This window comes from Bacillus rossius, chromosome 13 (genome assembly GCF_032445375.1).
Source record: "Bacillus rossius redtenbacheri isolate Brsri chromosome 13, Brsri_v3, whole genome shotgun sequence".
Lineage (NCBI taxonomy): Eukaryota > Metazoa > Arthropoda > Insecta > Phasmatodea > Bacillidae > Bacillus > Bacillus rossius.
In genome coordinates, this window is record NC_086340.1 from 41509947 (window position 1) to 41522220 (window position 12274).

General features: G+C 33.1%; 1 long non-coding RNA gene across 1 annotated transcript; it reads right to left on the minus strand.

Moving 5' to 3' along the window:
* Window positions 1–941: 941 nt before the first annotated feature.
* LOC134538480 (uncharacterized) lies at window positions 942–8412 on the minus strand. Its single transcript, XR_010076151.1, has 2 exons — window positions 4832–8412; window positions 942–3760 (listed from the first exon to the last, which is right to left on the minus strand). It is a non-coding gene; the product is annotated as an uncharacterized LOC134538480 (long non-coding RNA).
* Window positions 8413–12274: the final 3862 nt, after the last annotated feature.

Consider the following 12274-nt stretch of genomic DNA (forward strand, 5'->3'; position numbering starts at 1 on the left):
ATGATATAGCACAGAATATGGTAAATTAATTCTTTACATGCTTTTTGTATACTACGCTTACCTTTTTTATTGCATTAATTGCACACATGACCAATTTGTTAGGTCTTGTGTATGTCTTACGTGGAACTGGTTTATAAGTTCGTGGCATGGTGATTCTATTCACCCCGACAAAATACGAAAATTACACTGATCCATTTAAAATTAATTAGTAAGCCATGTCTTTCAGAAAATGCAATAATAATTACATTACACTATCGTGATACTTTGAGGCACAAAATCAAAACATGTGTATTCACTTCTGCTGATAAAACACATGATTGGGTACACAAAGTTTTTTAGGTTATGTTTTTCGCTCCAAAACAGTTATCACTCTTAGACCATACATATTATAGACTGCTGATTCTCCTATCTTTGCCATACTACGGGCCGAGGCTAACATCTCGATCAGCTGACTGTTGGTATCTAAGCAGAGTTCTCCCATATAACGCAATGTTATCGCGGCATGTATTTCATAATATTTTCAGTTTAATTGTTACCAAGAAAGAATATACGACTTATTTACTCATTGTAGTAATTAAATGTCGAATCCGTACACATAATTTCCATGAAATACATCAGATGTGCGCCGTTTATTGAATATTATCGGTCGTGAGACAAACGTTATTGTCGGAAGGTAGTGAAAGAAATGAGTTTGAGAAGCCAATTCAGCTGTTTAAAATCAATTTGCGTGGTTTATTGCATACTATAATTTTCTTTTTGTGTATAGAACAATGTTTATGAGCGAGAATTCATTCTTCATTCAACCATTTTGTTAAAAAATAAATAAAAATAAAAAATTGACCTCTTGAAGATTGCAGGGTTGTTATAATATCGTTATTATATGTACACAGTCTAATGTTTTTTAATTTACACGTTTGTAGACCAAATAATATTGACAATGATAAGTTTGTTTATTTATTTATTTATTTTAATTGTATTACATTGAGCCTTCTTTTGGTAGAAACCATAAGGCTATGGACCATGTCATTTACATATTTACATATTTACAGTTTTACATACACATAACTTTGAAGTAAAACAAATAGTAATACAATTTTTCAGATAATCTGAATTACAAATATAACATAATTTCTTTTATACATAGGTAGTACCCATAAACATTAAATGTCAAGCAATTCCTATATTTTTTCTTATAAAAAAAATTAAGCAGGATTTAGGGTATTAGGATATTGTTCTTAGTCATTGTAGCTATACAAGGGAGGCTACTGTAACCAGAATGCTTCCCCTCTTTCAGCAGTATAATCCATAAATTCTTTTAAATTGTAAAATGGATTGCATACAAGTGTATTTTTTTTATGGAAGCTTTGTATTTGTGTATGTTGCTGATTTCCATTATTTTGTATTGTAAGGTATTAAATATTATTCTGCCAATGTGCTCTATTCCGATCTCAAATTGAGTAGTGGTGTGTTGTATGGGTCTCAATTTATTGCAGCCTCGAGTATTATGATGATGGACATCTTTATTTCTTTTAAATTTGGTTTGGTGTCTATAGCAGAAAATTAATGTTCTGTATATGAATTCATTTGTAAATGTTAGTATTCCTAATTTCTTAAATATTTTTTCTGCAACTAGATACATTTTTATCTTTAGTTATTATTCAAATGGCTTTTTTTTGGAGTTTTTGTATATTTCCATTTAGTTTGGCATTTCCCCAGATTTCATTATTGTATGACATGATTGTATGGAAATATGCATGATACACAGTTTTAATTGTTTTTAAATCGACTAATTCTACAAGGTACCTCAAGACATAGCAGGCTGAATTTAATTTTTTCGCAATATTAGTTATGTGTTCCGTAAATTTTAATTGCTTATCAATATATACCCCTAAGAATTTTACTGAGTTAACCTGTAAGATATTGTTTCCATTGAATTTTATGTTAAACTTGTTTTCATTTACTTTGGTCCTATTTCTGAATTTAATATAATTAGTTTTAGAGACATTCAATGCAAGTTTGTTGTATGAGAACCAATTTTTCATACGTTCAATGGCTCTGTTGGTCTCCTATACTGATTTTGAAGTTTCCCCAGTGATTATAACTGATGTGTCATCTGCAAAAAGGATAAGCTGACCTTGGTGCCCTGTGGCACCCCATTTCTGACAATTGACCAATTTGAATATTTCTTACCAATTACATTTTTAATTTCTACCCTCTGTTTCCTTTCTTTCAGATATGATTCCATTAATTTGTTTGCTGTGCCCCTTATGCCGTAGTGATATAGTTTATCTAGGAGAATTGCATGATTGACTAAGTCAAAAGCTTTGGATAAATCACAAAAAATTCCTAATGATAAGGTATTATTATCCAGTACATTTAAGACTTTATTTATGAATTCATTAATAGCTGCTGATGTTTTATGTTTTTGGAAACCATATTGACTTCTATTTAATATGATGTTATGGGTAAAAAAAATGAAATAAGTATTTTATATACAACCCATTCAAATATTTTTGCCATTGTAGGTAGGATACTAATAGGCCTATAGTTTTCTGGATTTGTTGGGTTACCTTTTTTATAGAGAGGCAGGATCCTAGTTAATTTTAAACAATCAGGTACCACTCCTTCTACCAGTGCTTCCTTAAAGATACATGTAATTGGTTTCACAATTAGGTGTTTGGACATTATTATTATTTTGTTTGATAATAAGTTAGGAGGAGTTTTTGAGGGCATAACCTAAGAGCCAAGCCATTGAATGCTAGCTTCTGAGATAATTGTACATTGTATTGGATAAAAAACATACACGTTTATTTGAACAATAATCGTAATAACATCATGGTGTACAAGGTTGTTAATCTAAGAAAAGTTGTGACAAATTCCCAATAAGTGAACTTCAACCTGAAATAGCTTTTTACTGAATTGTTAAAGTTTGACCTAATTCTTTTACATAAGTAACATGAAATTACAATCTTCTTTGGAATAACAAAATATACAATGACCTATGTACTATTAATTTAGGATTCATCATAGCAAAACTTAATTTTGAGTGATAGTAATTACAAATTTTTTATAAATAGTTGACAAGAGTTTTCTCCCTGCATTTTCAGCACAGGTTTGTCTTCTACTGTGGCACAACAGAGCCAGCAAAAAACTTTTATAGCAAATATATTTGTGGTCAGTATACCCCGCCAAACGTAAATGTTTGTTATATGGTACAATACTACTTTAGTGCAAAATAAATTATTTACTTAGATTATCCATATTTGTTCACCTAATATTTAATGTGACATGCATCCATTTTTGCACTTTACCTAATAAACTTCTATTTACAATTTGGTCTTGTCGTAATTACACAAAATTGTGCACCACTGAAAAAGTAATGTCAATCTTATGCTGTATGACATAATGCATATAAACATGTGGGGAGACATGTTAACACATTTTATACACCTAAAGAAAAACTAAGTTAGTAAGCAACTGAATGAAAAGCAGAAAAACCCACAACTCCAATATACCAAGTTTACTGTTAAATATACAACTATTCAAAATAAAACAGTAAACATTCAGAACAAATTTTTGGCATGACATTTTCAACTTTTTTCTCGTTGCACTAAGTTTCTGCTTCACAACTTGCATAAAAGCCTGTGCTTTTCTTGGTGATTTTACTATTTAATCACTGTTAGTAAAATCACCAATGTATGCTTTCCTTAACGGACGTGGTTTTTTCTTTGGTGGTTCAGCACTGTCAGTGGATGAACTGCTGTAAACAAATAGTTTCAAAATTAAAATGGATATGTTACATCACCACACTTTTTATTATTAACAACAAAATAGTAAACAGTACTTCTAAATCTTTTAATGCAACAAATCATATGATTGAAAATTATCAATTTTTACACAAAACCTTTTCAACAGTTAACAAAACAAGTAGACATGAAAAAAGTGTCCAGTGTAATGCAATAGTTTGTATAAATTATAAAAGGCCTAGTCTTTCATCACCATAACCTGAGTATTAGCATAGCTCATAAAATTATAAAACGATCTTCACATTGACAGGCTCGAAGTGTGCTAGAAGGTCTAGTCATATACAACAGATTTTAGTAAGATTTGGGAGAGAGAAAATTACGCTGGAAATAGTCAAATAGGCCTATATAGTGAAATTTATTTAATACAAACCCCAAAGGATCTAAATTTTCACAGTTTGTAATAATAAGATTTGTATTAACACATATTATAAAAAAAATCTCAGAATTACCTAATTCTGATTATTTGATGTAGGCCATAAAAACACCACTTAAGTACCTTTCATGGCTATGTGACAATAATCATTGTGTCAATATTTCTCTTGTATATATTAAATTTACGCCAAATTTTATTCGGTCATTCCTGCTTTTAATTTATTAAAAACGAACCGTCTCTTAACCGTTTACGACAACATTCACAACTACACTGTGCCATTGTATTATTTCAATACAAATAAACACGACCTTCGTCTTCTCTCATGACTACTACACTCATTACTATCGTCTATTCGTTTTTTAACCAATTAGGAACCTGGTATCGTAAAACTGACTAGACCCGATGAAAGTTGTAAACAATAAACAATGCATCCTTGGGATTACTAGCTAATAGACGTGGTCGTGTTTAATGTAACTATTAGCGAGTGAAACTATATAACGTTATTACGATTACATAGTAGTAATACTGTCTGCTAATAATTCACATTCGATTTATTAAACCCTATAGTAATATAAATATACACAATGCCGAGTGCTGACGTAACTATTAAATACTTAATGGTTTCTTACAAATATAGCAAGTCTTAACTCACCTGTGAAATGAAATATTTCTTCCTTTTTTAAATGTTTGCGTACAACCATATGCGACACAAGAAATAACCATTTAAATGGTAAAATAACCACGTTGATACACAATAACCCCATATACCCTGTGTACTCGTCACCAACAGTCAGCTGTTGCTCATCTTGCCCTCACAACAAAACGTTCAATAAGGGCCGATATTATGACCTCCGGCTAAATCCTCAGGTTAGCTAGCCTCCAGGTAAGGCTAGCCTCCGGTTAACGAACGAGGGGTGTATTATGACCCATACTTAGCCTGCGGTTGGCTAACCGTAACCTGACGAAGCGTGTGGTGTAATAATGGGTGTGTTGGTAATGAAATAAAACAGAATTTGGTAACTTTTGTTGCAAGACAGTTATTTTTTCTGGTAGAATGTTAGTCAGCTGTTTGTTTGTATTGTGATTCGGAATATTTACAGCTGCAGTAAAGAAATATGCCGCGAACTTTATCTTGCAACAGATATAATTAAATTAACCAAAAACTACTTTGACGTCAAACCTGCTTTGTATTAAACCATAAAATTACAATTTACGATTCAAAACCGTGTGTTTTCAACTTTACTCTTGTATTGGAACTCATGATTTTGTTAGGTTATATATTAAGCCAAAACTAACGAAGTAATTCTATACCAACAAATAAATAGGGATGACATTTTTGCTAGAGAACACTTATTTCTTTCATAAATTTATTTCATAATCAAATAATATAGACCCCGTTTCGGGAAAATACTTGTCAATTTTCATTTCACTGGTGTAGGTTTCATTTTTGTACTAATAGTTTCGTATCACGTATCCAAATGAATCCGATCCTGATGGAATTAGTTTGTGGTATAGGATGTTTGCTGTTTTAATTTAGTAGATCGAGAGATCCTAGATATATTCACTGGGGAAATAATTATGATTGTAAAATGTATACGAAAGAAATATATTTTTACAAGACCTGACATAATTTGTTTGCATCGTGATATGTTAGGTATTTTGTGTTGTGTACAGGATTTTTCAACATTCTAAATTAAAACAGCAAGTATAATGTAAAACAAGACCAACATATAAAGGGTCATGCCGATAGGATCAAGGGATAAACTTGGATACGGTAAACAGAATAATTCCAGTGCTGTTTTCGTTTTTCACTTGCGTGGCAGGTAAATAAGTACCTAATGGTTTGTAAAATAGGGAAGGGATAATTGGGTAACATTTATTTTCACATTCAATTGTATTTATTGAATTATAACCACGTCTGAAGTCGTATGAAGTGCATTTCATTCCCGGCATATGTCCACTGTATTACGAATAAAAATTCACAGATACAACTTCCACGAAAACACGCATTTTATAGGTACCTACCGGTAATAATAACCCTCGTTTTGCAATTTTAAAATTCACTTATTTACACATATTCTTAAGCAGGAACATTTAAGTTTATATACATAGCATACGTTTATGTACTTCGTGATCAATTAAAGTCAAATAATAATACACGACTCGACGAGAATAGAAAAGCGTGACTACACTTTCATGCCATGTAATTTTTAATAAAACTTTGACGAAAGCGAAGCATTTTACATTTAGTAATAAATTATTCCATCGCATCCTGCAAATATTCAATAGAATTCCTCAAATAGTCATCATCACTAACAACAACTAACATCGCCTGATACATCGCCATTTTATTTTCTGTTGCATGCTTAGCCTCCGGTTAAGCAGCTAGCGGCCGGTTCATCCACCCGCTAGGTTAGCCCATAGAGTAAATAAAGTACTAGTACAGAGTGGACACTCAATGCTATTGCAGTTCTACGTTTTTTTTATTCAGAAATGCTCTAGTTGCTATACAAAAACGCAAACTTGACAAACATTAAAATGAAGTTGCAATGGCTTAAAACCGAGATAAAATACCTTCTGGAGTAAGACTTACGTTTCAAATTATAAGTAAATTTTAATTTAAATACAACATTGTTCGTAGAAAGTACAATTTGCAGTTAATATGCTTAAAACACTAATTTGAATAGTAGGGAAATTTGTAGCTTCAACTGAATGTTGGCGAGCTTGTGACTTTTTTCGTGCATGCATTAATATTTATAAAAATATGGATTTTAATTTTTTTTTCCTTATAAGCAAATCATTTAACTAAATATCGGTAAACGTAACATAAAATGATTTAGGAGAGCAATATTTTTAAAACAATAAGTAAATTTCTTACCTTCGGGACAGTGTTTGCCTTAACCTCATTTCGGTTAAAAATGTTTTGTTTACGTATCATAACATTTGTTAAAATGCATAACATGTAACATATTTTTGGATTATATTAAATTGCTGCATTTTTTAATGTCCAAGAAACTATTTCTGTTCTAGTAGAATCACGTTGATTGAAGTTAAGGTTAGGATTTTCGTAGGTACCTACCGAATTGCATTACAAATCGCAAACAAAACTAATGCATAAAAAACGTGCAGAAGTATTTAATCATTAACACAGGCAATGTGTATTTCTGGCTAATTTAACTGCCTAAGTTGTACAATTTTCCCACAAAAACTGAAATGAAGCTGTTACCAATGGCATCAATTCTTTATGGATTAGGTGAAAGTACAAATCATTCTCGTATCTTCACTTCTTGAAGACAGGTGTATAGCAATTGTTACGGAAAAAAACCTTAATTTCAACATAAAAATTTAAAAGACACTTCATTTTATCGCAACCCTCACCTCGGTAATTGTTCCGTATCACGTATCCAAGTTTATCCCTTGATACTGTTGGCATGATCATGTATGATTTATCCGGTGGCACATGATGCTTGCTGTTTTAATTAATGTTAAAACAGCAAGAATCATTACCACAGGATAATGCCATTAGTATCAAGGGATAGACTTGGATACGCAATACAAAATTTTTACCCACACCTCCCTCTCGACCAAAAAATAAAATTCATACAAAACATTTAGACTAATTAAAGTATATAAGACGCAAGTTTGAGCAGAATTTGAGACTCATTGACATTTAGAACAGTACCTAGGTATTAATGTATTGTGTGCTTGTCCTCAACGTGCGACTACACACAGCCTAAAAAGAGGAAATTCTGTAGGGCATGAAAACAAAATACTCATCACTATTTTAATTACACAAAACTTTTATTTTGTATCGTTTTAATAATTTACACATACCTAGTTTCGTCAAGCGGAAACTTAAAGTAAAATTAATTATTATTATCTCTTCTCTTGTTGTACCAGTAGTTAACACAATACGTAGCCGAATCAGGCATGTTTCATAACAGTCAACAGTGATTTATAAAGTAGTTCCTGAAATCATTGATGTTATTTAACGAGATTACTATTTCAACTTGATTGAAACAAAATTTCCTTAGAAAGTTTTTTATTAAACCTAATATTACTTAATTCAACGCCGACGCCATTAATTATGGTGTTGTTGGTTAAACAAGTGGTTCAACATGCCAACGAAAATTTGTTTATTTTCTTTTAAGTAAATATATTATTTTCATTTCAACAATACCAATTTATGCCATAAATTTGATAAAATGTTAAAACAAATGTAATATTTATTTAATCAACGTGGTATTTTGATTATAATTTTCATGCTCAGATGTTGGATAAAACTGTATAGCAACTGGAAAAATGCGATTGCCTTGCCCTATGAAGTGTCCCCCCCCTGGGTTAGCCGGGACTTTAACTGGAAGGTAGACGTTAACAGGGAGTCATAAAACCGAAATAAGAGCTAGCCTGCGGTTAAATTTTAGCCAGAACTTTAGCCGGAGGTCATAAAACCGGCCCTAAGCAGTCTATAGGTTTGTTTGACTCGAGGTCTCTTTTTGACCTGTCAACTCTCGGGGCGCCCTTTTCCGGAAGCAGTTGGCGGATGGTCGTTTTACTCGCGGGGGCAAGTTGCTCTCAGGCGTTGCCTACGAGATTGGGAAGGCCTTCGCATCAATGATTTCCAGGTGGAACATTGAATGTAGTTCGCACAACGCCGCTAGAGCGCAGGTGTTTACACTGTAAATTAGCACATGGCTTATGACATGAAATGTCGAATTGTTAATGAAAGAACATTTTCCTGGAGTTTATTTGTTAGCCGTGTGCAAGAAAGTGGACTTTACCGGTTATAAGTTGCGAGAAATTAATGATTTCGACTATTTTGCATGTACTTTGGTAATATAATATTCTAAAGAGTTATTTGATATAATGGTGCAAAATGATGAAAACATTGCATTATAAACACTGTGCTAGTTCGTTTGGCTATGGATTTAATGATTTTGATGTGTAAAACTCTTTAGAATCGCTGCACACTGTAAAAAGACATACATTTACTTATTTGTTTATATTTTAAGATGGTGTATTGATGTGTACCATTTTGCAAAAGTGATTCCTCACAGGTGACTGGCATTTCATTTCATCAGTTTCCAAAAAATTGTGATTTGCGTGACAAATGGCTTAAAGTCATTTCACGACAGGAAAGTCCTGATAGCAGTGATAAATGGCAGCCTTCAGCTAGGTCAGTTGTCTGCAGCAAACATTTTAGTAATGAATGCTTTAGTATTTCTACTAAAATCAAGAGACTACCTACTTGCGAATTATGTTCCTACTATTTTCCCTGGGTATCCATCATACATGGTTGAAAATAAAAAACAGGCCCGTAAACTTCCCAAAAAGAGGACACACGATTGTGCATTCCCTCAACAAAGAAGTACTATTACAGAACAGTGCTGTAACTCAGACATTGCAGATAGCGATGCGAATTTTAATGCAAATTCTGTTTCAGTTCAAATTGATCTAGACAAAATCAAATGTCGATGTTCACATAAAGTGGTTGCAAAGAAATATTCGTCACACATCATTGTAAAAAAGAATAAAATAATCACCAAATTACGAGCAAAAAATAAAGAACTAGGAAGACAGTTAAAAGAAAAAAGAAAGTTTCCCATGCTGAAAAAATGTATTCCAATTTAATCGCAGCTAAAAATGATAATAGTTTGAAAGCGAAATTTATATTGGAGCAACTGCGGATGTTTGGTAAAGGAAAATTGCCATATTCAGAAGAGACATTAAAAATTTCCTCTCTTTGGGAAATGTTTTCACCGAAAGGTTACAACTTCGCAAGAGAAATGAACATATTACACTTGCCGCACAAATCCACCATAAAAAAATATGTAGGGAATTGTTCTGGTCAAACAGGAATCACTGATGAAATCATACAGAGACGATGATAACAGAATTTGAGGCACTAAGCACATATCAAGAACGGATTGGTTCACTCATTATTGATGAGATGTCAATTCAGCCCAAGTTGTTATACGATAGGCAGCTTGATCAGTTTCATGGTTGGAACGAATTATCAGACGAAAAAATGGACAATGGTGATGAATTGGCAAATATACTTCTATGTTTCATTTTTAGAGGAATTTCTGCCAAGATACAAATTCCTGTTGCATTTTTCTTTTGCAAGAATTTAGATGGCTCGCAACTGTACACAAAAACTCTGCAAGTAATAGAAGCCATTGAAAAAGTGGGATTTTGTGTGCTGAGAATTGTTACTGATAATTCCATTGTAAATGTGGCAATGTATGAGAAATTATGTGAAGGGCCTGTCACATCAGTGATAAATCATCCTACAGACAAGACAAGAAAAATATTCCTTAGCTTTGACCAGAGTCACATAATAAAAAATATCAGGACACAGTTTCTGGAGAGGACATTCAGGCTAAATGGGACTCAGATAACAGGAAAGCATGTGCAAACTTTATATAAGTTACATAAAAACTCTGTGTTTACCCCTGTTCGGAATTTGTCTCGGAAGATGGTATATCCTTCAAATTTGGAAAAAATGAATGTAAAACGAGCAAAACTGTTATTTTCTGAACCAGTGACTGCTGCACTTGAGACATGCAGCACACTTTCAAGTGAACACTTTCCCGACAAAGACAGTCTACAGGCAACAGTTCACTTCATGAAAATAGTGAGAAAGTGGTTTGACATTCATGATGTTTGCAACAGAACACAATCCTGTAGATCAAGGAATATGGACAAACTGCACTTCTTTTCCGTGAGTGATGAACATCTTCAGTGGCTTACACAAACATTCCTGCCTTATGTAGCTTATATTCAACAACTTGGTCGAAACCGAAACGAAACCTTCAGCTCAGAGACCTATGAAGCACTTGTAATCACTACAAAATCAACAGTTGCCTGCATAACATATTTGCTGGACAATGGTTTTCACTATGTCTTAACTAGAAACTTTTCGAGTGACGACATTGAATTGTTCTTCAGTCATCTAAGGCAACTTGGAGGTTTTAATGATGCTATGGATGCTCGGTCATGTTTGCATGCAATACAAACAACCCTACGCACTGGTATTATACGAGCATCAATGTATGCAAATGTGGAGAGTGATTCAAGCTTTTCATCTTCAAAACAATGCCATGCAAAGCCCAACTCTTCCCAGTCGACTGACGTTCTACCAAATTCTGTGCTGGAAATCCTGAATCGTCCATTGAACAGTAAGTATTGATACCCAATCTTAATTATTAGCGAGTAAAGTTGTTTTTCATTTTTACATTTGGCGAAATTTTCTTTGCAGCCTGTCCAGCAACAATGAAAACTGCATCAGTTGCCTTTGTTTGTGGCTATCTCGTAAGAGTTGCCGAGGAGAACACCAACTGCATTCCCTGCATCGACTTGCTAGCCACAGTATCCAGTAATTCACCGTTAAATATGCTAATCCATAATCAAGACAGAAGTGGCTTGAGATATGCTAAGGCTTCGTTTGTTTCTCTTGTGATGATCATTGTGGAATTTTGTAAAAGTGCATTAAAATTTTTGCCGAGCAAAGGTGTACGAGAATCGCTCACACAATATTGTAAGACAAGATTTATCGACACTCTTAAATGTTCGAAATGTGACAATAAGAAACTGTGCTTGTTGTTGTTGACGAAGCTGCTAAATCCATTGTTGAGCAACATTGCGATGAGATGTACAGACAAATACTATCGCGCGAAACAGTTCAACAGTAAACCTTTATGCAGAAAGTTACTGAAACTGTTAATAGTATAGGTAACTATATTTCTCGGGTCTGTGAATATTTTTTGTCGGGTAATTGTTGTAATGTTTTAAACTGCAAGAAGGAATTTTCATGGTATTCGTCACATCAACAAGAAAAAATTGGTGAGTAGAATTTGTAATTCATTATTATGATGCTTATTTTATTATATATTTTATATGTAAATGTAAAAGTACATACACATTTTTTTAAATGTAAACACCCAACTAATTCCCGCGCTAGTTTGTTTTTATGTTAAAATTTACAAATTTTGAAGATAACTCCCATATACGACAGCGTAAATCTACAGCGTAAAACCCTGCCATCTTGCGGTGTTTTTGGAACTACAGTTGTATCGACACTTTTACATGCGAA